Below are 8,886 nucleotides of genomic sequence, written 5' to 3'. Positions count from 1 at the left end.
TGATTGTAAGCATGAGGAGAATTTAACACAGATTAAAACAAGGAAATACAATCTATTAAATAGCAATTATCATAATTAAATTCCTTGAAATCTACAATAGTGGGTTCATCGCTACTTAAAGTTTTGACCTCTTCAATCCCACTTTAATCAATTTTTGCATCTAGATCTAAAAACTCCAAATCATTGGGACACCTTTTAACTAAAGTTGACTCATCTCCAGTCCCATATTTATCAAGATTCGTATTGGAAAACAAAGATTTAATAGGAGTCACATCAATCACTTTTAGATCTTCATCATTATTATCATGAAAACTAGAAGAACACGCTTTTACAAACCAATCTTTTTAGCACGCATCTTAGCGGTTCTTTCTTTGCACTCATCAATGGAATTTCTCATGGCTTTGAGAGACTCATTCATATCATGCTTATGTGGAATAGATCTAAGTTTCAAAGAATCAACATCAAGAGAAATTATATCCACGTTCCTAGCCAATTCATCAGTCTTAAGCAATTTTTCTTCAATCAAAGCATTGAAATTCTTTTTGCAAACTCATAAAATCTTTAACACTATTATAAAAATCAGAGGTCATCTTATTAAAATTTTCATAATAATTGTTGTTGGAATGACCATAATTATTAGAGGAATTACTAGGAAATGGCCTAGGATTAAAATTGCCTCTATACGCGTTGTTACCAAAATTGTTCCTACCAACAAAATTCACATCCATAGATTCATTATTATTCTCAATCAAAGTGGACAAAGGCATATCATTAGGATCAGTAGAAACACTTCTATTAGCAAATAATTTCATAAGTTCATCCATCTATCCACTCAAAACATTAATCTCTTCAATTGCATGGACTTTTTTACTAGTGGATCTTTCGGTGTGCCATTAAGAATAATTAACCATAATATTATCTAGGAGCTTAGTAGCCTCTCCTAAAGTGATTTCCATAAAAGTGCCTCCCGCGACCGAATCTAAAGCATTTCTAGAAGCAAAATTCAATCCGGCATAAAACTTTTATATAATCATCCACAAATTCAAACCACGTGTAGGGAAATTACGTATCATTTATTCCATCCTCTCCCAAGCTTGTGCAACATGCTCATGATCAAGTTGCTTAAAACTCATAATATCATTCCTAAGGGAGATGATCTTAGCAGGAGGAAAATACTTAGAGATAAAAGCATCTTTGCACTTATTCCATGAATCAATACTATTTTTAGGCAAAGATGAGAACCAAGTTTTAGCACGATCTCTAAGCGAAAACATAAATAGCTTCAATTTAACAATATCATTATCCACATCTTTCTTCTTTTGCATATCGCACAAATCAACGTAGTTGTTTAGATGGGATGCGGCATCTTCACTAGGAAGGCCAGAAAATTGATCTTTTGTAACAAGATTCAATACAGCGGCATTAATTTCACAAGATTCAGCATTGGTAGTAGGAGCAATCGGAGTGCTAATAAAATCATTGTTGTTGGTGTTGGAAAAGTCACACAATTTATTATTATCTTGAGCCATCGTGACAAGCAATCAATCCAACACACAAGCACACAAGAAGCAAGCGAAAAGAGATGAACAGAAGAGGGGCAAAGAAAAGGCAAAGGTTTTCAAAAATCATTTTAGAAGTAGGGAAGAGGAAAACGAGAGGCGAATGGCGAATAATGTAATGCAAGGGAGAAGAGTTTATGGTGGGTACTTGGTATGGCTTGAATTGACGTAGATCTCCCCGGCAACTGCACCAGAAATCCTTCTTGCTAGCTTTTGAGCTTGCGTTAGTTTTCCCTTGAAGAGAAAAGGGTGATGCAGCAAAGTAGCGTAAGTGTTTCCCTCCGTTTTGAGAACCAAGGTATTAATCTAGTAGGAGACAATGCACAAGTCATAGAATACCTGCACAAACAGTCAAGAACTTGGAACCAATGCGATAACGGGATTTTCAATCCATTCACGGTCACTCGCAAAAGTGAGATCTAATAGAGATAGATAAATGATAAAGTAAATATTTTTGGTATTTTTGGTTTATAGATTGGAAAGTAAAGATTGCAAAATAATATATTGGAAACTAGCAAGATGTAAACGAGATTCAATATAATGGAAAAAAGACCCCGGGGCCATAGGTTTCACTAGTGGCTTCTCTTGAGATAGAAAATATTACGCTGGGTGAACAAATTACTGGCGAGCAATCGATAGAAAAGCGCATAATTATGATGAAATCTAAGGCAATGATCATGAACAAAGGCATCACGTCCGTGTCAATTAGACTGATTCCTGCATGCATCTACTACTATTACTCCACACATTGAGCGCTATCCAGCATGCATCTAGAGTATTAAGTTCGTAAAGAGTAGAGTAACGCATGAAGCAAGATGACATGACGTAGAGGAATTAACTCAAGCAATATGATGAAAACCCCATGTTGTTATCCTCGATGGCAATAATACAATATGTGCCTTGCTGCCCCTACTATCACTGGGAAAGGACACCGCAAGATTGAACCCAAAGATAAGCACTTCTCCCATTGCAAGAAAGATCAATCTCGTAGGCCAAACTAAACCGATAATTCGAAGAGACTTGTAAAGATATCAAATCATGCATATAAGAATTCAGAGAAAAACCAAATAATATTCATAGATGATCTTGTTCATAAATCCACAATTCATCGGATCTCGGCAAACACACCGCAAAAGAGTATTACATCGAATAGATCTCCAAGAACATCGAGGAGAACATGGTATTGAGAATCAAAGAGAGAGAACAAGTCATCTAGCTAATAACTATGGACCCGAAGGTTTGTGGTAAACTACGCACGCTTCATCGGGGAAGTAATGATGTTCATGTAGAAGCCCTCCATGATCAAATCCCCCACCGGCAGGACGCCGAAAAAGGCCCCAAGATGGGATCTCACGGGTACAAAAGTTTGCGGTGGTGTAAAAGTGGTTTCGTGGCTCCCCCTGATGTTTTTAGGGTATAAGAGTATATATATAGGCGAAGGAACTAGGTCAGGGGAGCTACGAGGGGCCCATGAGGGTGGGGGCATGCCTACCCCCCTGGGTGCGCCCTCCTGCCTCATGGCTTCCTTGTTGCGTCTCCGACTTCATCTCCAAGTCTTCTGGTTTGCTTTCGGTCCAATAAAGATCATCGCGAAGGTTTCGTTCCGTTTGGACTCCGTTTGGTATTCCTTTTTTGGAAAACTCTAAAATAGGCAAAAAAACAAAAACTGGCACTGGGCCCTCGGTTAATAGGTTAGTCCCAAAAATAATTTAAAATATCATATTAAAGCCCACTAAACATCCAAAACAGATAATATAATAGATGGGACAATAAAAAATTATAGATATGTTGGAGACGTATCACCTGCCAGCTCCACGCCTGCTAGTTTGACACGTCATAAGACGGGTGTCATCTATGGGCTTTCTGGTAGAAAGGGGCTGCCATGTGGTGAATGGCTACCACTTTGTCAGCGTTCTGGGAACGGGGGTACCCAGACTTGCCTGTGTGCGGCCTGCGGCGTGGCTCAAGGAGTGGCCCAGTACGGCCCATCTTTATCGACACATGCTCAAGACCCTCGCGAGGGGCCAAGCCTCGCGAGGCGGACGACAGGAAGCTTCCTCGGGCACAACCTCATCAGGCTGGCTCGCGAGGAGGCGGAGAGATCAAGGCGGGGTACCTCACGAGGTGCTCATGACACAAGCCATGACAACCGAAGCCAGGCGGGCGCCAGGTGGGCACCGGCCTGCGCAGAGTCCTTGTTTCCTCTTTGGTGCAAAGGGGGCAAGCACAGGCAAGAGTATCAAGCAAAGGCAACCATTTTGGTGCAACAAGACCAAGACCAGCAGAACGGGAGGATGGAGGTCATCGTGGAGCCCAAGCCGGCGTCACCGTCAGAATCTTTGGCGGGCGAGGACCGACTTTAGCCAGGATAAGTGTACTAGATGTTCCCCTTCAAAATGGCCAATTGTTGGCGCCCTTCCCGCTCAATATTTGGGAAGAGGACCAGGGCCTTGCTCGATATATAGGACTAGCCACCACGGTGGGAGGGGATGGATCAATCCATAGGGAGATCAACCACTCGAACCTTAGCCAGCACCACCACAAGAACTCCTCCCCTCGCGAGGCAGTTCTTCCTTGTATTGTTCATCGCCAGCCCCTGAGGCAATCTACCACGCCACAAACTAGAGTAGGGTATTACACCACAATGGTGGCCCGAACTAGTATAAACCTCGTGTCCCTTGTGTTGTTCTTCGTGTAGTTTAGATCCTTGCGAAGCGACGAGACGTAGGTAGCAGGAGGTGTGATCTCCGCGTGCACCCCAGAGTTCGAACCTAGAGGGTCTGCCGGAACCCGAAATCCGACACACTTAATCACTTTGCGGCTTGACACCTCACTAATTGACGACATGAGTTGTGGTGGAGTGGTTGGTGAGGTGATTTAGCCTCCACAAGTACCGGCAGGCCCTGCCGGGACGCCTTGGTCATCTTCCTCTGGGGGTGGCCTCGTCCCTTGCCGGGCTCACCTGCCCGGCAAAGGAGGCCTTTCTCTTGATGATATCCTACTTCTCTGGCTTGGTCTTGGTCCCTCTGATCTGCTTGTTGCTCCTTCTAATCTCTTGGTTCCTTGTACTTTATATTGGGTTGGTGCTTCCATCTTGATCCCATGTGTCATGGAATTAACACGTCAGATGTCCTTAGTGTCAGGACTTAGTCGCGAGGCCAACACATCTATGTGGTAGCTTGAGAGGGGTTGAGCGGAATCGAGAGACGCAACACAAGACAGGGGTTTAGACATCTTCGGGCCCCGGGAAACATCATCCGGTAAAAAACCTACATGCTGTTTGAGGCTAGATCTCATTATCATCACGAGGGAGTTGTCGTAAACCGGCTCTCCTCTTGTTGTGTCTAGCCCTAGAGATTGTTTCTTGCTTGTCCCCCTTTGAGGAGCCCTGCCCCTCCTTATATGTGTTGAAGGGGCGGTTTACATGTGGAGTCCAACTCGGACTTTAACTTAAACTATTTTGACTTCCCTTCCTGGGCTTCTTAACGTCTGCCGGTTTAACATTGTCTGCTGGTTTAACATTGTCTGTCGGTTTAACATTGTCTGTCGGCCTAACATTGTCTGCCGATTTAACATTCTCTGCCGGTTTAACATTGTCTGCTGGTTTAACATCCTCTACCGGTTTAACACTCGCCGGTTTACCGTCTGTCTTAGCCATCTGTCTTGACTCTCCGCCGGTTTACCACCAGCCGGTTTACCGTCTGTCTTAGCCATCTGTCTTGACTCTCCACCGGTTTACCATCCGCCGGTTTACCAAGTCCCAGCCGGTTTACAACTCCAGCCGGGTCATACCGCGGGGTATATCCCCGACATTACCCCCCAGTTTAATTTGGAATCATCCATGTTAAACTGACTCTGATCATCCTTAAGTCCTTATCACTTCCTTCTTCTAGAAAATCCAGTTTAATAGGCCAGCTTCATAATCAATTTGCTGACATTAGTTTGTCACAGAGAAATATTGTGAAGAATAACTTCTTTGACTCAATTCCCAATGACTTAACAAAAATAACGGTCCTTGAAATCCTCATCTGATCTTCAGCCGGTTTAAGAATGTAGAACTTGCCGGTTTATAAATATTGATAGCACCGGGTCATACTTGTAGTTAACATCCAGCTTGAAAATATACCTCTTATATGACTATCACTTGTAGCCCCCAAGTCTTAAGAAGGTAGCATAGCAATAGCTTAAGACTTGCTTCAATATAAATATCACAATCTTGAAGAAATCCAGGTTGTTCATCTCAATCACTAGTCAGAATTGAGTATTCCACATATGTAGCCCCCAAGTGCCGGGTTGTCATGCTTGCAGCAACCTGGGACTTGTAATTTCCTGATGCTCATAAAAACTTCAACCAGTGTAGCCCCCAAGGGTCGGGTCATTATGCAATAATGAGCAGGGACTTTGTAAATATAATCTTGTAAACTTTAAACAGCAACGTGTAGCCCCCAAGGGCCGGCTCAGTAAGATAATATTGAGCTGGGACTTTGATGTATATTTTAATGAAAATAACATCATATGATGTAACCCCCATCATGGGGCTTGAATTCACGTCCACAAGGTTAAGAGCCTCGTGCTTTATCAACTGAGCAGTGGACCCTTCAATATAATGAATAAAAAGCTTTGTACCTTGAGTTGTTTGACAGGAGCAATTGGTAGCCCCCAAGGGCCGGCTCATTATAATGTGATGAGTCGGGTCTTCAATAAGATGAACAAAGAATGACTTTGCATTAGCCCCCAAGTGTCATGGTGCATGCTTGCAGTGACATGAGACTTGTGTATTTGATGTAATCTCAACTTAAATAATGTAGCCCCCAAGTGCCGGGTTGTAAGCCTGCAGCAACTCGGGACTATTCCTTCAATTGTAAAATCATATCCATTGATAATATGATAGCCATTGCGCTAAAGCGATTGAAAACCTTAATCATAATACTGGTTATTGATAACCATAATAGAAATCCAGCCATGTTGGCTATTTGAATAATATACCCAATGATTTATAAGCGCATAATTCCAATGGCGCAATCCAAATATATGCTGGCGACTTATAGTCCAAAGCCAGACCGGGTCAATAAACACTGGATTATAACTGATTATGTACTGACAACTTGATGACTGATAGTCATGCCGGGTCAATAGACGCCGGTTCAACATAAAATTTATCAAAAGAGAAAATTCTTGACAAAGGCAAATAAAACCGTGTAGTCGAGGCTTTTTGAGGGCTACCAGGCCCAAATTCAAGGCTTTTTGTGGGCTGCCAGGCCGCTGAGTTGAACCATTTAACAAAGCCTTTTAAGATGCACCTCCAACTAACCAATCACCATTTTAACTTTGACAAGTGCAGGGTCTCAATGAGAGTAACTATCAAACGTTCGGAGGGTCGTGCCAGGATGACCTGGATAGGAGTGTCTGACTTGATGAAGGCAGGTTAACCCGGGGTTTTAGGTAAATATACCAGGCTTCCAAGCCGTGGGTTGATACCCAGCTACAAGGGTCCATTCAAACTCCTTGATATTTGACACAAGGAGCCCCCAAGTAATGTGATGAGCTGTGCTCATTGGGTGCCTATGTTTGAGTTGTGCATAGCATCCAGACTCTCTTTAGCCCCTTGGGTGTGAAGCTCCCAAGCTATGTTGTGGCGTGATAGCCGGATTAATGGACATAACTCCGCTTTGTAAGCTGAAGCCTCTGAAGGAAATATGCCCTAGAGGCAATAATAAAGTTATTATTTATTTCCTCATATCATGATAAATGTTTATTATTCATGCTAGAATTGTATTAACCGGAAACATGATACATGTGTGAATACATAGACAAACACATAGTCACTAGTATGCCTCTACTTGACTAGCTCATTAATCAAAGATGGTTATGTTTCCTAACCATAGACATGTGTTGTCATTTGATTAATGGGATCACGTCATTAGGAGAATGACGTGATTGACATGACCCATTCCGTTAGCCTAGCACTTGATCGTTTAGTATATTGCTATTGCTTTCTTCATGACTTATACATGTTCCTGTAACTATGAGAATTATGCAGCTCCCATTTACCGGAGGAACACTTTGGGTACTACCAAACGTCACAACGTAACTGGGTGATTATAAAGGAGTACTACAGGTGTCACCGAAGGTACATGTTGAGTTGGCGTATTTCGAGATTAGGTTTTGTCTCTCCGATTGTCGGAGAGGTATCTCTAGGCCCTCTCAGTAATGCACATCACTATAAGCCTTGCAAGCAATCTGACCAATGAGTTGGTTACGGGATGATGCATTATGTAACGAGTAAAGAGACTTGCCGGTAACGAGATTGAACTAGGTATTGGATACCGACGATCAAATCTCGGGCAAGTAACATACCGATGACAAAGGGAACAACGTATGTTGTTATGCGGTTTGACCGATAAAGATCTTCGTAGAATATGTAGGAACCAATATGGGCATCCAGGTTCCGCTATTGGTTATTGACCGAGAATAGTTCTAGGTCATGTCTACATAGTTCTCGAACCCGTAGGGTCCGCACGCTTAACGTTACAATGACAGTTTTATTATGAGTTTATAAGTTTTGATGTACCGAAGTTTGTTCAGAGTCCCGGATGTGATCACGGACATGACGAGGAGTCTCGAAATGGTCGAGACATAAAGATTGATATATTGGAAGCCTATATTTGGACATCGGAAGTGTTCCGGGTGAAATCGGCATTTTACCGGAGTACCGGGGGGTTACCGGAACCCTCCCGGGGGTTATTGGGCCTACATGGGCCTCGAGGGAGAAGAGGGAAGGAGGCAGGAGGGGGCCGCGCGCCCCTCCCCTTCCTAGTCGGAATAGGACAAGGGAAGGGGGCGGCGCCCCCCCCCCCCTTTCCTTTCCCTCTTCCTCCTCTTTCCCCCCTACTCCTATTCCAACTAGGAAGAAGGGAGTCCTACTCCCGGTGGGAGTAGGACTCCCCCCTTGGCGCGCCCTCCTTGGCCGGCCGCCTCCTCCCCCCTGGCTCCTTTCTATACGGGGGCGGGGGACACCCCATAGACACACAAGTTGATCTACGGATCGTTCCTTAGGCGTGTGCGGTGCCCCCCTCCACCATATTCCACCTCGGTCATATCGTCGCGGAGTTTAGGCGAAGCCCTGCACCGGTAGAACATCATCATCGTCACCACACCGTCGTGCTGACGGAACTCATCTCCGGAGCTCTGCTGGATCGGGGCCCGGAGATCGTCATCGAGCTGAACGTGTGCTGAACTCGGAGGTGCCGTACGTTCGGTGCTTGGATCGGTCGGATCATGAAGACGTACGACTACATCAACCGCGTTGTGCTAATGCTTCTGCTTA

Source organism: Triticum dicoccoides, chromosome 7B (assembly GCF_002162155.2).
Source record: "Triticum dicoccoides isolate Atlit2015 ecotype Zavitan chromosome 7B, WEW_v2.0, whole genome shotgun sequence".
NCBI lineage: Eukaryota > Viridiplantae > Streptophyta > Magnoliopsida > Poales > Poaceae > Triticum > Triticum dicoccoides.
The sequence above is the reverse complement of the archived record's forward strand: the minus strand, read 5'-3'. Positions refer to the sequence as shown.